We start from the raw sequence: 20,828 nt of genomic DNA on the forward strand, positions 1-20,828 counted from the left end.
CCCTCTCGCAAATGATGTGGTACAACTCCCAACAATCTCCCTCTTCACACATCGGGCACAACACCTGTCATATCTGTCTTCTTCAATGTGATCCAGCTCCCCCTTGACCCATACTGGAAAGACCATCTGACTATATGCCACCCCTTAGGCCAATACTAGAAGGCCCGTCTACCTCTCCCTTAAGTCCATCCTGGGGTAGCCCATCTGCCGCTTTCTAGGTCCGTTGTGAGAGCTCATTTGAGATTGTATTGGACTGTTATAACCATAGCTCTGATACCACTTCTTGTCCTTGCGTCTCATACAAATTATACCAGCTCCCCGATCTTCATAATGAGAACCACAACTCTTATTATTTTCCATCATGGCTCTGATGCCACCGAACATAGCGTGAAGCGTTCACAAATAATTTAGGATAGATAAACTCTAATTGCAAACAAATAAATTATGTTTGAAAGTTTAAAATCTCATTCTTAATATAATACAACATGTTTATATACGCCTTACAAACCCAATTATCTTAAATGAATTTTTAAAAGCCTTAAAAAAATATTTAAAACTGAATTAAAACTAACTTAAAAAGTCCAAAATAATTATTAATAATTTAATTTTCGTCATGTCAGTTCAAGGTCTTGTAATCGAATTCAAGGCCTTGAAAAATTCTGCAACTCCGGTCCAAGCCTGTAACTCCAACTCAAGCCAATGTCTTGAAATTTTCTGCAAGATTACTCGTCACAACCCTAAATTGCATGTTGAAATATGAATATGTAACATATAATATTAATGCAATGCAAAACGGTAAGTAAGAACAAACAAGACTTTTAAATAGGTTGGGCCTCTGATCTCCTACTATCAATGTTCGGGTCCTTATCAAACCAAGCATCAAATTTTAATGATCAATCGTGGTTAAGTTTAGTACATATTTTCACCATTTTATAAAATTGTTGGAAGAGTTTGGAAGAAGAAGAGTTCATTAGTCAAATGGTTAAAAAACCAAAAATAGTTAATCTTTTTGGCAAATAGCTCAATTGAAATTTGGATATTGAGCATATGCTAGCATTTTGGAGATATGCATGATAAGATCAATTCCAACCGTGTTCACCTGTTAGCTAAAATGTCAAGATGTCACCTTAGTATACATATTAGGTAAAAATAATGTCACTCCAACCATGAGACTTGTTAGCAATAATTATGAATATTATCTATGGCATCTTCTATATTTGTTGATCATGTAGTCATTAGCTAAAATATTCAGATCACATCGATGTGAGCTTTCTACATATTTAAACATATAACTATATATACATACATATTTATATTTATATTACATTTAATATATATGGATAAAAATTCTTATTTTATAGTTAATATTTTTAGCTTATATAATATTAAGTATATAATATTATTTTCTTATTAACCAAATTTATTAATTATTTTGACATACAATTGCATATTTATAAAAATAGTAATAAATCAAATATGATAAAATATAATAGAACTATACATTTTATAATATATAATAGATTTTATTCATTATTATTTTTTCATATTTAAATGTGTTATATATTTTGAGTTTTAATATTTTTTAAATTGCAATTATATTCAATATTTTTCATTACATTTATATTTTATTTACACTTTTATTAGATTAAGTATTAAATAAATTTATTATATTATTTAAAATATATATTTGAGTATGTGAAAAATATTTAAAATAATATTTTTGAATATAGCTAATCATTATAGTTAATACCATTAAAGTATATGTGCGTTCAACAAAATTATAGATAATGATAATTTGGCTAATCATTTTAGCTAGAGATGCCGTAATGAGACCCTTTACCCATTTTGATTATTGTATTTACCAAATACTAGCATGTAACCCCTATGATATACGATATACGGACTAATTATATATTTATAATTCTATTATTTTATAAAATATAATAATTATATATTACTGAGATTAATGAAATTAAAATATTTACATATTATTTTCTATATATTATATTATTGAATGATTCAAAAATTAGATAGTTAAAATCTTAAAATGTCCCATTACCGAAGGTGCAATACCACACCACAGGAAAGTGGGAGTTTTGAATAGTAATGATGTATGTGGATAATTTGGTATTGTTTTTTGTGATATTGTTTTTTATTTTTTTCTTGATTTATTAATTATTTTGTTATATTATAATTTAAATTGCAAAAAAAATTGGAAGGTTTTTGTTTTCCTACAAAAGAGATAATAAAGAAGTCGAGTGCGATTTTAAATTAAGTTGGATAATAATTTATAGAGATTCTAGTTATATCAGATACATGATTTAATTTTTTAACTAAATTATATTTATTTAAACTTTATTTTGAAAGATGTTAACATATTTTTAGGAAAGTGTTTATCAAACAAAAATATTATTATATCCTATATATAATTGGTCTAAGAGATTTAGGTGGTACCATGAGATAATATGGTGGTCACTCTATTAGTTATAAGTTCAGTGCAAAACGAACACCTGCAAAAATAAACAATATAACAATATACTAAATTTGCAAAAAACAAAATCCCAATACTGATAACGAAAAAAAGAAGAAATATAAAAATCACACTAAACTATATTAAAAAAAATTAAAAAATGGTAATAACTATAGTAAACATAGTGAAAAATTCACGTTTAATTGGACATGACACCAAATTTCACCCAAAAATTTTTTATTAAAAGGTTTTTAATATAAGAAAAAATAGACAAAGTAAATTGTAATTCACAATATTCACCATCAAAATTATAGTGTGAAAAATAGAAAATTTCAATTAATAAAAAAATTACAAAAAACATAAATTTCATTAGTAAAGCAAGTAAAGTAAATAAATCTAAATGAATACTAATGAAAAGAATGTCATCAACTTATTTATGATAATTATAAATTCTCATATTTTCTATCATTATCTTAATATTGTATTATATCATATACATAATTGGAGTAAAAAACCAACATAAAAAAATTAATTGTACATGATATAATAAATTTATTAAGTGAATATGTATAATTTTAATAATTTTAAAATTAGAAATAAAAGAAGAATTCGCGATTAACAATATAACAATGTACTAAATTTGCAAAAAACAAAATCTTAATATTGATAAACGGAAAAAAGAAGAAATATAAAAATCACACTAAACTATAAACAAAAAATTAAAAAAAAAGTAATATCTATAGTAAACATAGTCTATAAAAGAATAATTAATTGGACATCACGCCAAATTTCACCCAAATTTTTTTTATTAAAAAGGTTTTAATATAAAAAAATAGACAAAGTAAATTGTAATTCACAATATTCACCATCTGAAAATTATAGAGTGAAACATAGAAAATTTCAATTAATAAAAAATTACAAAAAATATAAATTTTATGAGTAAAGCAAGTAAAGTAAATAAATCTAAATTAATACTAATGAAAAGAATATCATCAACTTATTTATGATAATTATACATTCTCATATTTTATATCATTATCTTAATATTGTATTATATCATATACATAATTGGAGTAAAGAACAAACATAAAAAAATTAATTGTATATGATATAATAATTTATTAAGTGAATATGTATAAATTTAATAATTATAAAATTAGAAATAAAAGAAGAATTCACATTAATTGGACGTAATACCAAATTTCACCTATAAATTTTCATTAAAAACTTTTTACAAATTGAAATTCATAATATTCACCATTTGAAAATTATAGAGTGAAAAATAGAAAACTTTAATTAATTAAAAATTACAGGAAAACATAAATTTCATGAATAAAGTAAGTAAAGTAAATAAATCCAAATTAATACTAATAAAAAGAATATTATCAACTTATTTATGATAATTATAATTCTTATATTTTCTATTATTATCTTAATATTATATTATATCCTCTACATAATTGGAGGAGTAAAGAACAAAAATAAAAATTTAATTTTACATGGTATAATAAATTTATTAAGTAAATATGTATAAATTAAATAATTTTAAAATTAGAAAAATATGAAGTTTTAAGTAAAAAACAATAAAAGTAAAATTTAAAAAAAAATCAATGTTAATAAAATAAATTTTAGCAACTAATTAGAGTTAGAGATGTCATTAAATAATTTTTTCAAAAAATAAATTAATTAAATTCAATATTAAAAGTTCATATAAAATATTTATAAGGTATCCGGTATAAAACTAATAATAATATATTATAGATAGATAGTACACATACATATAAAATGACCACATTTTACCAAAAAAAATTCAAAAAAAATAAATACGTTTAACTTCCCGCATTAAAGATGAAGGGGGGTTTGGCGGTTTAGCTTTAGGCTATCTAGATCGTGCACATGCCATTCCCTCAGAAACAGCCCCACCACCACACACCACCCCGTCAAAATAATACATTATACACACTCCGTTAATGTCTATGCATTCCTATAGTTGTTCCGTTTTATGTTTAGGTACGAACCTCAATCACCAAACAACTAAAACCAGCTTCTCATTTATGATTCATTACCATCCCCCCATCTATACACTTCACATTTCTGTTTCTATATTATCTAATTTCTTAGCCTTACTATACACATTTACTTCACATGCTTACATCTAAAACTAATGCATAACCTACATTCTATAAATATTCACTAATATTCAACTTAAAGACATATTGCAAGTTCTATCAGATTTTCAACACTTTCCATAATGCAATAGTGAGAATAATCAACACGCATCTATATCAACCAAGCGTACCCATATATTCCGCTCAACAACGTGTTTGTATTAGTAGTGTGAAGATATATAATGGAAGGCGTGTCAACAAAAGTGTACAAGGGACTAAAAGGCTACTGGAGAAGAAGGGGTTACGTAAGACTTTCTGGGTCTGGCCGGAAACGCATTATTCCGACGGTCCATTTGGGTTCCGGCGGGTCGATCCGGGTATGGAACGTGAAGATCCACCGGAAAATAAAGCTGAAGTGCTTGTTTGTGTCACCAAAGAAGTTTTTTATTGGGATGCGTGATGCGTACATAAGGATGATGATGAGATTAGCTAGCTCAGGAGCTGTGGGAGTTAGCGGGTATGGAGGAGGAGAAGCTAGATTTGTGACCCGACCCGTAAAGGAGTATGATGAGAAAATGGTGGTTGAGTTGTATAAGAAGATTTTGATGGGTCGGAATCAGTCGGTTCACCCGGATGGATCTGAAATGGTTATTAGGCGGTAAAATATTTTTGTTTAGATCTTTTTCTTTTTTCCCAAAAAACTCTGAGGCATTTCATTTAACATTTCACAATTATTTATACTAAATTGTTATTTTTGATTTCCTATGGATAAATATGATCATGTAGCAGTAATGATGAACTCAATAATAACTGTTGAATTGTTTAGTTGACCATAACACAATAATCTCTTCCTAATTTTTGGTTCAGCAATTGTTATTTTTTTTATAATTAGTCTTATATATCTTACAAATTGGTATATTTTCTAATAAATGAAGAATAATAATCATTTTGTTATTTCATATCAAGCAAGTTCTATGATTTTTTGACAACTGAAGTAAAAATAAGTAAATAAATCGATATTTTCCTAATAGACTTTAATCCAATTTTGTACCAATTACTTTGAATATTGATTTTATTTTGTTGGCAAAGGAGCAAATGGGAAAAGAACTTGAGCCTATGAGATTGACGGAAGGTGTTTGTGTCAAAGTCAAACAACAAGCAGCCGTTGCACCCAAATTTTGAATCCAATGAATAAATGTAGATATGGTTTGTGTGGAGAGGGTTATATTATATTGCTCTCCCAAAATTGCTTCGAATATGTACTGTTATATGTTGGAAAATATGGGTATAAGTCCCATATTGGTAAGTCATATTTTTGAACATTATGATTAAAAGATGTGTGAGATATGATGATATTCTCTTAATAATGGAAATTATTATTTTTTATTAAAATTTGGCTCAAATATTATGGCATAAATTAATTTGATTTTGTTTCAGATTAATTGATATGGTGTATGTCTTGATATATTTAATCTGATTCTGTTTCAGATTATTTATGGAATAGAGTAGCTTGCAAGTATTACACCGATTCCATAATTAATGATATTTAATTATGGAAAAGAGTAGTGCACAAGTCTATCTACACCTATATAAACACCTCTAAGGCGTTAAGGTTAGACACACCAAAAAAAACATATTCGCCTTTAAACACAAAACTCTCTCTCTCTCTCGGTGATCGTTTCGTACCCGTTCAACCTCGCTGAAGGTGCTCGTTATCCGTAACGCCGCCGCTACCTCGTTTTATCCTGGGAGGCTATCGACTCGCACATACGGTGAGAGGCGAAATAGCTTTAAGGAGACAGTTTCAACTGGACTCGAGGATCTCTCTTTTGTTTATATCTTTTCTTCCTCCGTTTGATTTCGTTTACTCACGCACACATTTGTTTGATTATATGTATTAATCGCAGATTGTATTCACAATCTTAAAGCTACCTATTTTATATACATCTGTGACTGATACATCTGTATCTGCTTGTTTTTGTTGAGTAACAGATCGATGGAGAACCAAACTGTGAACGATTCGATGAACATGACGGCTGATCCCAACGCACAGATCACTGGATCTGATGGGGTTCACTAGCAGCCGATTAACCCTAACGCACGGATCGTACGATCTGATGGGGGTCAAACGCCTGTTGGACATGTGCCTCCGGGACATGTGCCTGTGGGACACACTGTCATTGGACAGTTTAGTGTTCCTCTTGGACAGATATCGGCAGGATTCACTCCTCCGATCATACCTGCGGTGCCTACTGGTGTGCATACACCTGTAGTACAGACGCACGTACCATCTGTTCCACCTGTGGTGCCTGCTGCACCTGTTATGCCAACTGTGCCTGCTGCACATGCTGAAAAACCTGAGAAGTTCAACGGAACGAACTTCAAACGTTGGCAACAAAAGATGCACTTTTATCTGACCACGTTGCATATGGATCGCTTCCTTAAGTAAGAACCACCGTTGCTCACTGCTGAGAGTAACATGCAGACTGTGTATGCTGCTGATGCTTGGAAGCACTCCGACTACATCTATCGGAACTATGTGTTAAATTATTTGTCTGACCCGTTGTATAACGTATACAGCGCGAAGCCAACAGCTAATATCTTATGGGAGTCACTTGACCATAAGTATAAAACCGAGGACGCTGGGGCAAAGAAGTGGATTGTTGGCCGCTTTCTTGATTATAAGATGGCAGACTCTAAGACTGTGGTCAGTTAGGTGCAGGAACTGCAGGTGATCATTCACGACATTCATGCCGAGGGAATGGTCATAAATGAGTATTTCCAAGTTGCTGCTGTTATTGAAAAGCTTCCACCTGGATGGAAAGATTTCAAGAACTACCTTAAGTACAAGCGAAAGGAGATGTCTATGGAGGATCTTATTGTTAGACTTCGTATTGAAAAAGACAACAGAGGGTCCGAGAAGAAAGTTAATGTTGCCACTGAGAAGGCAAACATGGTGGAGCATGCTCAAAGCTCCAAGCCCAAGAAGACTAATTCTAGTAAAGGGGCAAAGCTGGCACCCAAAGGAGGGATTTCGAAGTCAAAATTTCAGGGGAAGTGCTATAACTGTGATAAAGTTGGTCATAGGTCTTCTGACTGCAAGAAGCCCAAGAAGCCCAACAAGAAGAAAGAAGCAAACATGGTAGAGAATATCTCCAAGGATATGGGTGATATAGATCTCTGTGCTACGATCTCTGAAGTGAACCTGGTCGGTTCTAATCCACGTGAATGGTGGATTGATACTGGTGCTACTAGGCATGTTTGCTCAGACAAGGCGATTTTCTCTAGCCTCAAAGCTTCTGATGCTGGTGAGAAGCTCTACATGGGGAATTCAGCAACTTCTACCATTGAGGGTGAAGGCACGGTGATCCTGAAGATGACCTCTGGGAAGAATCTGACTTTGAAGAATGTACTTTATGTGCCTGATATTCGCAAGAACCTTGTGTCTGGTTCTCTGTTGAGTAAGCATGGCTTTCGCATTGTAATAGAGTCAGATAAAGTAATTTTGTCTAAGAGTGGTATGTTTGTAGGCAAGGGTTATTTAACCGATGGGCTTTTTAAGCTCAATGTAATGTCCGTTAAGGACGATAATGAAATGAAGAATTCTTCTGCTTACTTGCTTGAGTCTCCTAATTTATGGCATGCTAGATTAGGACATGTAAATTATGACACTTTACGACGTTTAAGTGTAAAAGAATACATACCTAAACTTACTATCGATTCAAAACATAAGTGTGAGACTTGTGTTGAGGCAAAATTAACGAGATCATCATTTAAACGTGTGGAAAGGAACACCAAAGTGCTAGACCTAATACATAGCGACATTTGTGATTTAAAATTCGCTCCAACAAGAGGAGGAAACAAGTATTTTATTACATTCATTGATGATTGTACAAAATACTGCTATGTATATTTGTTGAAAAGCAAAGACGAAGCTATAGATAAATTTAAAATCTATAAGGAAGAAGTTGAGACACAACAGACTGAGAAAATCAAAGCGATACGAAGTGATCGTGGAGGTGAATATGTTGAACCATTTGGAGAAATCTGTTCACAACATGGTATAATCCATGAGGTCACTGCACCATACTGTTGGATTTTTAATCGCATGCGGGGCATGGCAAAACACTTTTACACATATAAAATCCAAATAAAAGCATACAGATCATGAATAAAAATTCGATGGATCGAATCTAACCTTTAAAATAATTCGGAGACAACGATCAGAGATCCTTAGCAGTTGCTCCTCAAGTGTGAAGCACTCCACCGGTATCCACCAAGAAAACGATGTTAAGGAGGAGGAAGGAGGTGGAGAGAATTGGGTTTTCCAAACTTTTTGGGTTTTTGGGGTTTATCGGTTCGAATAAAAATAGGGTCTATAATAGTGTATTTATAAGCAAAATTTTCAGCTGAAATTTTCCCATAAATATTATTATTATTATCCCATTTATTATTCTCATTAATAATTAAAACACCTTTTAATTATTAATTCTTTTTCTAAACACTTTAGAAATAATTCTCTCTCTAGATTTAATTTCCAAAAATTAAATCCTTAATTAATAATATTAAGAACTTTTCTTAATTAATTTATAATCAATTAAATCTCATTTAATCAATTATTAAATTTGCCAATTAATTATTTATGTTAGGTCACACACACACTGTAGAGGGGGTGAATACAGTGTATAGTACACTCAAATCGAACTTTAAGAACTTAAGTAACAGAAAATAAACTTTATTGAAATAATAAACTCTGTTATAGTATGGAACTGTTACCTCTCAGTGATGAACAAATATCACGAGAGCTGCTAGGGTTACAATGAATAATCTTCTCTAATAATGATAACACTTATAGTGTAAACCCTATGTCTGTGTTTATATACTACACAGTTACAAGATAATTGCTAATTGATATGGAATATAATTCTGCTTCCTAAAATATATCAATTAGATATCTTTTCTTCCAAGTATTCCATTCTTTACAGAATTCCTTCTTCATGCATATCTCTTCTTATGTTTATCTTGATCTTCTTTCCTTTAATCAGCTACTGTCCTTATCTGATTGTCCTTCAGCACTTAAGTTCTGATATTTATCTTCTGATGATTATCTCCTGATAACATAAGTACTGATATCCTTAAGTCCTGACTTCCAGTATAAGTACTGATCAACAGTTAAGTACTGATTTATCCTGTTCAAGTAAGATCTGAAAGCTAAACATAAAACATATTAGCCATGACATTATCAAATATATCTAACAATCTCCCCCAACTTGTAAATTAACATAATATACAAGTTTAACAGATATTTGATGATGTCAAAAACATTAAGTACAAATGCATGAGAATTAGACTAGATAACTACAACTTACAGTCCTTAAAGCTTTTACCAATTTCAACTCCTGATAACAACTTCAGTCTGTATAAATATCAGAATTTAAGCAGTTGTAGATCTTCGACTTGGCTTCATCATTTTCTGATCTCTCTGATGTCAGGAGTTGTTCTGAGATAGTTCTTCAACAAACATTTCTCAGCATATCTTAGTTCATCAATCATTCTCCTTTTGACATCTTTAAGCTCTGCAGTATCTTCACCAGTTTGAAAGATTGCAGCTCTGAGATCATTGATCTTTGCTTTTTTCAACTCCTGATCTAGTCTTATGACATAAGCTTTGTCAGACTCCAGATTGAATTCAAGTCCCTTAATACCAAGATATGTTCTGATCTGTGCAGTATTAGGCTTCATATCAACAATATCACCATTGTGATCTTTGTACTTTGGAACATATATGTTGTCAGACTTAACAGAATAAAGCCTTTTCTGTCTCTGAATCTGTTCTTTTAAGTAGTTTGCAGCAGTCTCTGTTATTCAGTCATCCACTTGAAGTAAGAAAAGTACATGCTCCAATTCTTCAAAATACTTCAATGGAATGGCATTTTGTCTTATATGATAAACCCTACCATCTGTCATGAAATACAACATGATGTATTCTTTCAAGTAGGTATGGTAAACCATCTGTACAGATTCCAGTTGATTCAATCTCTCAGGAGTTGCTCCAATACCTGGTTCACTCAAGGAAGTTGGATCATTGGTAGTGTTGTGTACTCTTCTTTCATCAGCACTTCCCAATCCAGTTTTATCTCTAGCTTCCTTTCCAGTAACTACTTTTGCTTCAAAACCACTTGCAGTAGTCTTCAAAGATTGAGTCTGTTTTGCTTTAGTGAATCCTGGTAGGAGTGTCTTTGATCTATTTTCTGATATCAAGTTAACTTGAGCTCTGTCAGAGGTTACTTGCTTCTTCTGAATATCAGAACTTACAATTTCTTGACTCTGAACAACTTGAGCCATGTCAGAGGTTGTTTTAAGAACTTTTCTTGAAGTCAGAGCAAGATCATCCTTTTTATCAGTAATTTCTTCTTCCTCAGGAGGTACATAAACCTTGATAGGTTCACCAACATTTTCCTTACCCTTGGATCTTGGATCTATCTGTGGTTGTGATATAGCCAACGTTGCTTCAGTATGTGTCCTTTCTTTGATCACAATGCATTTGAGTTTTGGAAGTAAATTTTTACCAGAAGCTTCAGATTTAGATGTGACTTTCTCTGATTTAAGTCTAGCTTCTTCTTCCTTTAAACTTTCCAAGTCCATTCCTGGATTTTCTTGAAGAAATAATTGTCTTGACATTTCCTCATCAATATCTAGAAGTTCATCAGAACTTATCCTTTTACCAGCAGCAGAACTTATTATTTTCCCAGTATCAGAACTTGTCATGTGACTAGCTTGTCTTGATGTAAACCTTCTACCTTGACTATGACCGCTACCCATTCCAGAGTATCCTTGATCATCATTTCCATCATCCTTTCCTTGCAGTGTCTTGTTAGTGTTGCATTTGGACTTAATTACCTTCTCCCCCTTTTTGGCATCAGCAGGTAGTAAAAGAGAGATAAGTAATTCCACTGAGGATTGGATTTCAGTAAGTTGCGATTGCTGAGAAACTTGATTTGTTAGAATTTCATCAATCTGAGCTTGTTGTTTCTCTTGAGTTTTTTCAATATAAGCAATCCTGTCAATGGTAGGTTAAAAGAACTTTTTCTTATCAATTTTCCAAACTTGTTCTTGTTTGATAAAGTTCTCCTGAATCTTGTGTAGCTCTGCATGAGTAGTTGAATGAAGACCTTGTAGATGTTTAGTACTCAATGCAGTGACTCTAAGCTGGGTTTTTAAATCATCAGAATTTAAAATTTCATCAGCTTTAGTCAAGTGCTCAGCAAGATGTATTGCAGTTGGAACACATGAAACTGAGTTCCATTCCTTAGTCCACTCCTGACCTGCAGGAGTTTCACTCCAAGGTACTGGTGCATCCCCGGTAACAAACTTCTTTACAAGTTCAGACTTAGGAAGAGTCTGTTGAGGAGTATGTCCTGAAGGACCTGCTTCATCAGCATCTACAGTTGGAGCAGCATCACCAGTATCTCCAGTATTTGCAGCATCAGAACTTAAAGAATCAGTATCTTCTGATAAGACAACAGTGTGAGTAGCAATGGAGGCTTCAGCATCCTCTAATTGCTGATATGATACTAAGTTCTGATCAACAGCCATATCCTGATGCTCACCTAAAGTCTGATCATCAGCATCTTGATGCAGAGAAGGTGTTGTTGATAACTCTGGAGTTTGAACAGCATCAGTAACAGGTGTTGTGGAAGGATTATTTGATGTTGGAGCTTCTAAGAGAAATACTTCAGACACAACCAAGTGTTGAACATCAATATCAGCACTTGTGCCTGGATCAATAAGAGACACAGATGGTGAGTTAGCCTTGTCAGATACAGCTTCCTGAGATGGAGTTGATGGAGAAGAAGTGACTGGAGCAAATTCCTTGTCTTGTGAGATCAGAGATTCCTGATCCCCTTCCTTAGCTGCTTCCTCTTCATCATCTGAAACTGGCCTTTGTGCCCTCTGTTTCTTGTACTTCCTTGTTGATTTGGATTCCTTGGGAGTTTCAGGAACTGTCATTCGTCTAAGCCTCTTGAGAAGCCTAGAACCCCCAATTTCAGAATCCTTCTGAGAAATCTCTTTCTCAGCTTCAGATACAACAGGTTCTCTAGCAGGAACCGGTTCCTCAGAATCAGATTCATCGCTCAATGCTATCCTCCTTCTCTTTTGAGATGTTTGAGGAACATTTTTTGTCCTCTTTGGCTTGGATGATGAAGATTTCACAGTAGGTGCTGAAGATGAAGGTCGAGCAGGCTGTGAAGTGGAGAGATAGGATTTGAGATATGTTCTGAGGGTAGGTTGAGTAGAATGAGAGGTAGGTACTGAGGTTGATGGATTTTGGGTGTTTGGAGTTGGTTGGACATCAGAGTAAACAGATCTATAAGTATCAGGATCAGCATTTACCAGGATCTGTTTTACAGACTTAGGAATCTGTAATGGTCTAACCACTTTTTTCTTAGTATCAGCATTTACCAGGTCATTAAAGTATCATTTTGCAACCTTAAAAGGTGGGGTTTGAGTGCTGACTAAATGAGGTTCATCAGTACAATAAGTGTAAATAAGTTGACAGAATCTAGCAAAATAAACAACATCTCGATCCTCTGTCATCCTATCCCCAATAAAACCAATTAAAGCAGTTGCAAAATCAAAATGAGTTTGATTGAGAATTGCATACCCGATGTGCTGACTCATAATTGGAATAGCATCAAAATTCGAACATTTGTTCCCAAAAGCTTTGGTGATGCAATCAAAGAAGAAACTCCATTCTCTTCTGATATTAGCCCGTTTCAACTGTCCAAGTTTCGTCAGACTCTTTTCATATCCCAATTCAGCCATTAACTCCCGAAGGGCTGAGTCCTCTGGAATTGAGAAAGTACAATCTTCTGGAAGATGTAAAGCCCTGCGTACTGTACCAGGAGTGACTACAAAGGATGAATCACCCACTTGGAAGATAATACTGGGAGTTCCACATTGACCACCATCATCAAAAAGTCCAGTCCTCCAAAACCTCAGAACTTGTTGGCTTGAAAAGAATTCAGGCTGTGTTAATGCATACCCAACCTCACTATGTGCAAGAAGATCTTGCACAAAGTGCAATTCAGATGGAGCTTCAGTGTGATCAAGAACTGCAGCATAGTTGTTGGGGACAAACTTAGCTCCATCAATGATTAAATCCTTTGGTGCCATGTGAAAAAAAAATGAGATTCAAGTATGCCTGTTAGGTGTTTGAGATAATGTCTGTATGAAAAACCAATGTGAGAAATAAAGAGAAGGAGAGTAAAAGTAAGGAGAGAGATAAAATATGAAGAAAATAAAAGATTAAAGAAATCTTCTCTCTGTTGTACTTATACTCTGAACAAAAATGTTACTGTTGGACACCTGTCAGACATGCAGTAATAACGGACAGTTACTGGGCTCGAGAAAACAGGAAGCATTACTTACCCATTTGCCTAGTTTTAAGGAAAAACCGTTCCATTTATCAAGAGAAACAGTTTTAATTCAAAATTTAAACTGTTAGCACTGATTGAATTATTTTTCACTGCATCATTAATATTCTGAAAATACATCACATGAAAATGACCAAGATAAATTAGATAAGTAAGTGCTGAAAATGAATCAGAACTTAATATAAAACAAAATTTATATGGTCATCAGAATATCAATCAGGATTTATCAACACAAGATAAAATAACTTAAAGACAAAATCTTGAAGTAAAAACAACTTTCATTAATATATCAAGACAATACATTTATGAAATGGAAATTACATCAATACTTATACAAGATTTTCCCTAAGCTTCTAAACCTAACATCAACAGCCTTAGTCCTAGCTAAGAAGCCTGACAAAGCTGATGATGAAGAAAAACAGGAAGAAGACGAGATTAAGTCATCTTCTTCTTCCTACTCTCGACAAACAGAATGGCGAGTCTGATGATTCGCTCTTGCTGGCGGAGAGCTTCCGGCATTTCCTCCTCCAATCGCTCCAGATGGCGATGGTAGTCCATATAGAAGAACAGAAGGTGTGTCAGTACCTCCTGTGGGACAGAGTCCCATATCTCCTCAGGAATGGCTGTGACATGCCATTCCTGCTGCCACTCGGCACAGCTTAGCTCCATATTGAAGTTTTGGTAGTTCAAAAACATGTTGTATCTGACCATTGTGTTTTTGAAAGAAGAAGTATGAAGATAAGTGTGTGAGAAGAATTTGATGGAAAGACTGATGTGAAGTGACTGCTTATATAGGCAAGAGAATGCCAGGAGACACAAAGAAATTGAATGCTGACAGGTAGAATTAATTCTACCTCGTCTCCCTAGACTTTGAAAAAGAATAACATTCATTGGAAAGAAGAATCATGGTTTAAAACGCACAAGAAACAAGAAATAGTGGACTGTTCAAGTACGAATACCATTAATCCTAATCATAGTGACTATTAATCTTCCACGTCAACATATTCTAGTTCGAACTGAGACTGTTATCAAATTTTATTCACAGATAAGCCAAGTAAAGGATTAGACTGAGAAAACAGAACTTAGACCTATACCAGAACTTAACAGTCATCAGAACATAATTTCTTAACTTGAAAAAGGAATGCCCATCTTAGTAAATCCTCATACAAGTTCTGAGTTATAGACTTCAGAACTTAATCATCAGAATGTGTAACTAGAACTTGTCCTCAGAATTTGTGCAAAAATGACATAATGACTGTTTATCTAAAATAACATAGACCACCACAGAAATTTTCATCATTCAGATGGAGTGATTAGTGTGTGCATTAAGCTAAATAACAGACAAAGAGTAAAGTCTGATTCACTTCAGTACATCTTAGAAATAAGGCATAACTAAAATTTTGCTAAAGAGCTGTCATTGTCCTGAAACCTACTGATGAATGAGTTCATGCTTGAGTCCACCTCAACTATTTTGTGCTAATTTTATGCATCTTTTGAAATTCTATTTTACAGTGGCTTCTCAGTGTAAGTGAGTCACGACTGTTTATCAGAATTTATGCTATTATCAGAGTATTTCTCCAGTAATCATAGAGTGTGAAAAGTCACCAAGAAAATATTTTGCTTTTCTAATGCATATCTACTTAATACCAGCAATGCACTTGGGTCGTCCCTTCCATATTTTTACTCTAGATCTCAAAGGAGTACCTGATTTTATTCTTTGATCTTTTTGCTTTTTCTTATGATAAGTGAGGTTTATCAGCACTTAGTACATTCAGCAGTTTTACTAGTATCAGAACTTAACAGATGAGTAGCATTATTCTAATTTGTGACTTAGTAATAAGATATACAAAGTAAACTTAACTAAGCTCAATTATCAGAATTTGCTAGTGTCATAGGGTTTCCACTGAAATAATTACTTCTTACATGGAATCATTTGTTTATTGAAAACTACTAGGTCAGTATCTAGCACAGTTATCCTCATAAGATTGAATACGTACTTGAACAGACATATCACTTATCAGAGTTTAGAAACATATATCAGACAACAGTCAGTACTTAAAGATATTTATCAATTAAGCACAGAATACACAATGAGATTAATTCTGTAAATACTGAGCATAAAGTCTGATAACACAGAACAAGACTAAGCAGATTTAGAGAAAGAACCTGAAACCATTCCAAGTTCATTTACCAATATTGTAAAAGTAGCTTCACACAGTGGTTTTGTGAAGATATTTGCTAGTTGTTGATCTGTGGGAACAAAATGCAATTCCACTGTACCTTCATCCACATGTTCCCTGATGAAGTGGTACCTGATGCTGATGTGCTTTGTCATAGAGTGTTGAACTGGATTACCTGTCATGGCAATAGCACTTTGATTATCACAGTAAATAGGGATTTTGAAATATGTTAACCCATAATCCAGTAACTGATTCTTCATCCAAAGAATCTGTGCACAACACCTTCCTGCAGCAATATACTCTGCTTCTGCAGTTGATGTGGAAATTGACTTTTGTTTCTTGCTGTACCAAGAAACCAATCTGCCGCCAAGAAATTGGCAGCTTCCACTTTTGCTTTTCCTGTCAATTTTGCAACCTGCAAAATCTGCATCTGAGTAAGCTATTAGTTTAAAATCTGATTCTCTAGGATACCATAATCCCAGAGCAGCTATTCCTTTAAGATACTTAAAGATTCTTTTTACAGCTGTTAAGTGAGGTTCTCTTGGATCTGCTTGAAATCTTGCACAAAGACAGGTAGCATACATGATATCAGGTCTACTAGCAGTTAGATAGAGTAGAGAGCCAATCATACCTCTGTAGTCAGTAATATCTACTGATTTACCGGTATCCTTATCCAGTTTTGTCGCAGTGGCCATTGGAGTGGATGCACTTGAACAATCTTGCATTCCAAATTTCTTCAGCAAGTTTCTGGTGTACTTGGTTTGACAAATAAAAGTGCCTTCCTCATTCTGCTTGACTTGAAGGCCCAGAAAATAGCTAAGTTCCCCCATCATACTCATCTGATATCTTGACTGCATTAGTTTGGCAAACTTTTTGCAAAGTTTGTCATTTGTAGATCCAAAAATGATATCATCAACATAAATCTGGACCAGAAGTAAGTCCTTTCCATGGTTGAGGTAGAACAGTGTTTTGTCTATTGTCCCTCTGTTGAATCCACTTTCCAGAAGAAACTGAGCTAAAGTCTCATACCATGCTCTAGGTGCTTGCTTAAGTCCATAAAGTGCTTTATCAAGCCTGTAGACATAATCTGGATGTTTGGTATCTACAAAACCTGGAGGTTGTTCAACATATACCTCCTCCTCCAATTCTCCATTGAGAAAAGCACTTTTCACATCCATTTGAAAGACAGTAAACTTTTTGTGAGCAGCATAAGCCAAGAATATCCTTATGGCTTCTAACCTAGCAACTGGTGCAAATGTTTCATCATAAACAATTCCCTCATGTTGAGAATATCCTTTTGCAACCAGCCTTGTCTTATTCCTTGTAATTATGCCATCACTGTCAGTTTTGTTTCTGAATACCCACTTTGTACCAATAACAGATCTATTCTTTGGTCTTGGCATTAGGGTCCATGATAAGTGGCATTTTATACCACTTAGAACGTCTTAAAATGGCTTAAATTGGTGTCTTGAAATCAAGTATTTTGTGTATTTGATGCGTTTTTCTAGTGTTTATGCATTTCAGGGTATTAGTTGCATTTCGGGGGAGGAATCATCAAGAATAAGCCTTGGCATGTGTTCACCATTACGAGAGGAAAGGAATGGGCAGATTACGGCGAAGAAACGGAGCAAACCTGGATTTTTTCCAGTAGAGGCCTGCGCGCCCGCGCAGCAATGCTGAGCGGCCGCGCAGCAACCTGCGCGCCCGCGCAGCTATGCTGAGCGGCCGCGCAGGGTCGGGGAAAAAGATAAATTATTTTAGACTTCTACTTCTGTTTGGCTTCCAACTTCTATGTAATCTGAGTTTTATGGGACTATTATATAGGTAGATTTGAGATGTTTTCACAGAGAGTATTAAGGGGATTATGTTTTAGATTGTGTTTTACGCAAGAAGCGAAGGAGATAAGGAAGAAGACCGATTTAGCACACCTCAACGAAGAGGAAGCATATTTTCTTGTGATTCTTGTTTCGTTGTAACGTTGGATGCTAGTTTTCTTGCTTTGACTTATTTACTCTTGTGACGTACTCTGTTTTAATATAATTAGTTTAGTTATTATTTTCTTGTGTTTGTTTGTCATGATTTCATATGAACCCATGATGGCGATAAGTTCTATTATGGGCTAATCGTGATCATGGGGTTGCAACGGATTTATTATGGAATTCTTTAGTTAATTGTTTAATACTTTAGTGTGTGATGATTGCATGATATCTAGTATTGGTTGTGCGTATTCGTCTTATGTGCATCGCGAACATATAAGATAGGGTGTTAATCTTTTATGAAGCGACGGTGGATCTTGAGATTTAGAACTTGCCATGCTAGCATAGGTTCATGTACGTTGAGCATGATTAGTGGGTAACTCTAACAGTTTTATTTGCCCTATGTAATCAAAAGGAATAACTTGAGCTTAAATCGTTGTGTTGTCAATTTCTATAGACATATAGGAACTCAACATAATTGATGACTATTCAACTTCTATCTTAATTGTGGATGCTTGGTAGAATGGTATTAGTACAATAAAAGTTGGCTTTTATCAGTTTCGTGTTATTCGATTAATATCATCACTGTCACATGCTAAAGGTAATAACAATGGCTATAGAAGGAAGTAATAATGAAGTTGTGATCTCATGAGTGTTTTATTATTGATAAATTGAAGTGTTAGTTAAGTGGTTAATTAAGTAGTTAATTATAGTTAATATTTAATCAACAATTTTAAGTGTTATTATCTTAACATTGAGAAGTAATCATACATTGGTGAGTGAGTTTAATTAGACAATAATTTAATCTGAGTCTCTGAGGGAACGAACTAGAAAATATTCTATATTACTTGTGAACGCGTATACTTGCGTGAATATTAGCGCGTGTTTTCGCCCTAACAAGTTTTTGGCGCCGCTGCCGGGGACTCGGCGTATTTGTTTAGTTTATGTACTTACCATCATTGGTCATTAGGACTTAGTGATTAGGACGTAGTAGTTACTTACTCTTTTCGGTTGTGTTTCAGGTACTTTAGAAAGCGTTTATGCAAACTCGTTCTCGTGCTCGCAAGAGGACTTTAGATACAGCTGAGGAGACAGACGAAGTTCTTGATATTCCGGAGAAGTTAGATTTTGAGGATTCGGATTCAGGAACTGAGCAGAAAGAACCAGTAAACATGGGAGATCGTATTGTTCAAGCTGATCCAGCTCTTATGGATTTTTCTCGGCCTAAAATTGATGACATTCAGTCAAGCATCCTTCATCCGGCTATTCAAGCTAACACCTTTGAAATCAAGCCGGGCACTATTCAGATGGTGCAGAATTCTGTTTCTTTTGGAGGAGCGGCAACTGAAGACCCCAACATGCACATAAGGAATTTTGTCGAGATCTGCAGCACTTTTAAGTATAATGGCGTGACTGATTAGGCTATCAAGTTGAGGCTTTTCCCATTCTCACTGAGGGATAAGGCTAAAGACTGGTTACATTCTGAACCAGCTGGGTCCATCACTACGTGGCAAGATCTTGCGCAAAAGTTTCTGGTGAAGTTTTATCCAATGGCAAAGACTGCTGCTATGAGGAGTGCTCTTACTCAGTTTGCGCAGCAACCTACAGAATCTATGTGCGAGGCTTGGGAACGCTACAAGGAAATGTTGAGAAAATGTCCACATCATGGAATGCCGGATTGGATGGTGATCACTGGTTTCTATAATGGTTTGGGGGCCCAATCTCGGCCCATGCTCGATGCAGCAGCTGGAGGAGCCTTATGGGCTAAAAGCTATACTGAGGCGTATAATCTTATAGAGACGATGGCTGCAAATGAGCATCAAAACCCAACTCAGAGGATGACGTCAGGCAAGGTAGCAGGTATTCTGGAAGTTGATGCAGCCACCGCTATTGCAGCCCAGCTCCAAGCGCTATCAATGAAGGTTGATTCTCTGGCTACGTATGGAGTTAATCAAATAGCTATGGTTTGTGAGCTTTGTGCAGGTTCTCATGCTACGGATCAGTGTTCTTTTGTCAACGAATCTGTTCAGTATGTGAATAATTATCAGCGACAACAGCAGCCTGTGCCAGCGACCTATCATCCTAATAACAGAAATCATCCAAATTTCAGCTGGGGGAATAATCAGAATGCTATTCAGCCACCATATCAACAAGGAGTGAGTAAACAGTTTAACCCACCTGGATTCCAGCAACCATAGCAGTATGCTACAAGGCAATCATATCCTCAACAGGGAAGTACAGCTGCACCCACTAGTGCTGATTTTGAGGAACTTAAGCTGTTGTGCAAGAGTCAGGCGGTTTCTACCAAGACCTTGGAAAATCAAATCGGTCAATTAGCCAATGCAGTGCTCAATTGTCAACCTGGCACTCTTCCCAGTGACACGGAAGTACCAGGCAGGAAGGAAGCTAAAGAGCAAGTCAAGGCTATTACCTTAAGGTCTGGAAAAGTGGCTGATGCTGAAAAGGCAAAGGAAGTCGAAGCTGAAGTTAGAGATGAAGAATCTAAGCAAAAGGAGAAAGCGGCGGAACCAAGGAAGACTACTGTTGAACACACTCTGCCTGAGGCTAATACAGGGGAGAAACAGCTCTATCCTCCACCACCTTTTCCTAAGAGATTGCAGCAACAAAAGCTGGATAGACAGTTCGGGAAGTTTCTG

General features: G+C 34.7%; 1 non-coding gene across 1 annotated transcript; it reads right to left on the reverse strand.

The window, feature by feature from the left end:
- Positions 1-19,736: 19,736 nt before the first annotated feature.
- Positions 19,737-19,843, reverse strand: LOC141698879 (small nucleolar RNA R71). The gene has a single exon (XR_012565377.1). It is a non-coding gene; the product is annotated as a small nucleolar RNA R71 (small nucleolar RNA).
- Positions 19,844-20,828: the final 985 nt, after the last annotated feature.

The sequence above is a fragment of the Apium graveolens genome, chromosome 11 (genome assembly GCF_009905375.1).
Source record: "Apium graveolens cultivar Ventura chromosome 11, ASM990537v1, whole genome shotgun sequence".
NCBI classification, from domain to species: domain Eukaryota; kingdom Viridiplantae; phylum Streptophyta; class Magnoliopsida; order Apiales; family Apiaceae; genus Apium; species Apium graveolens.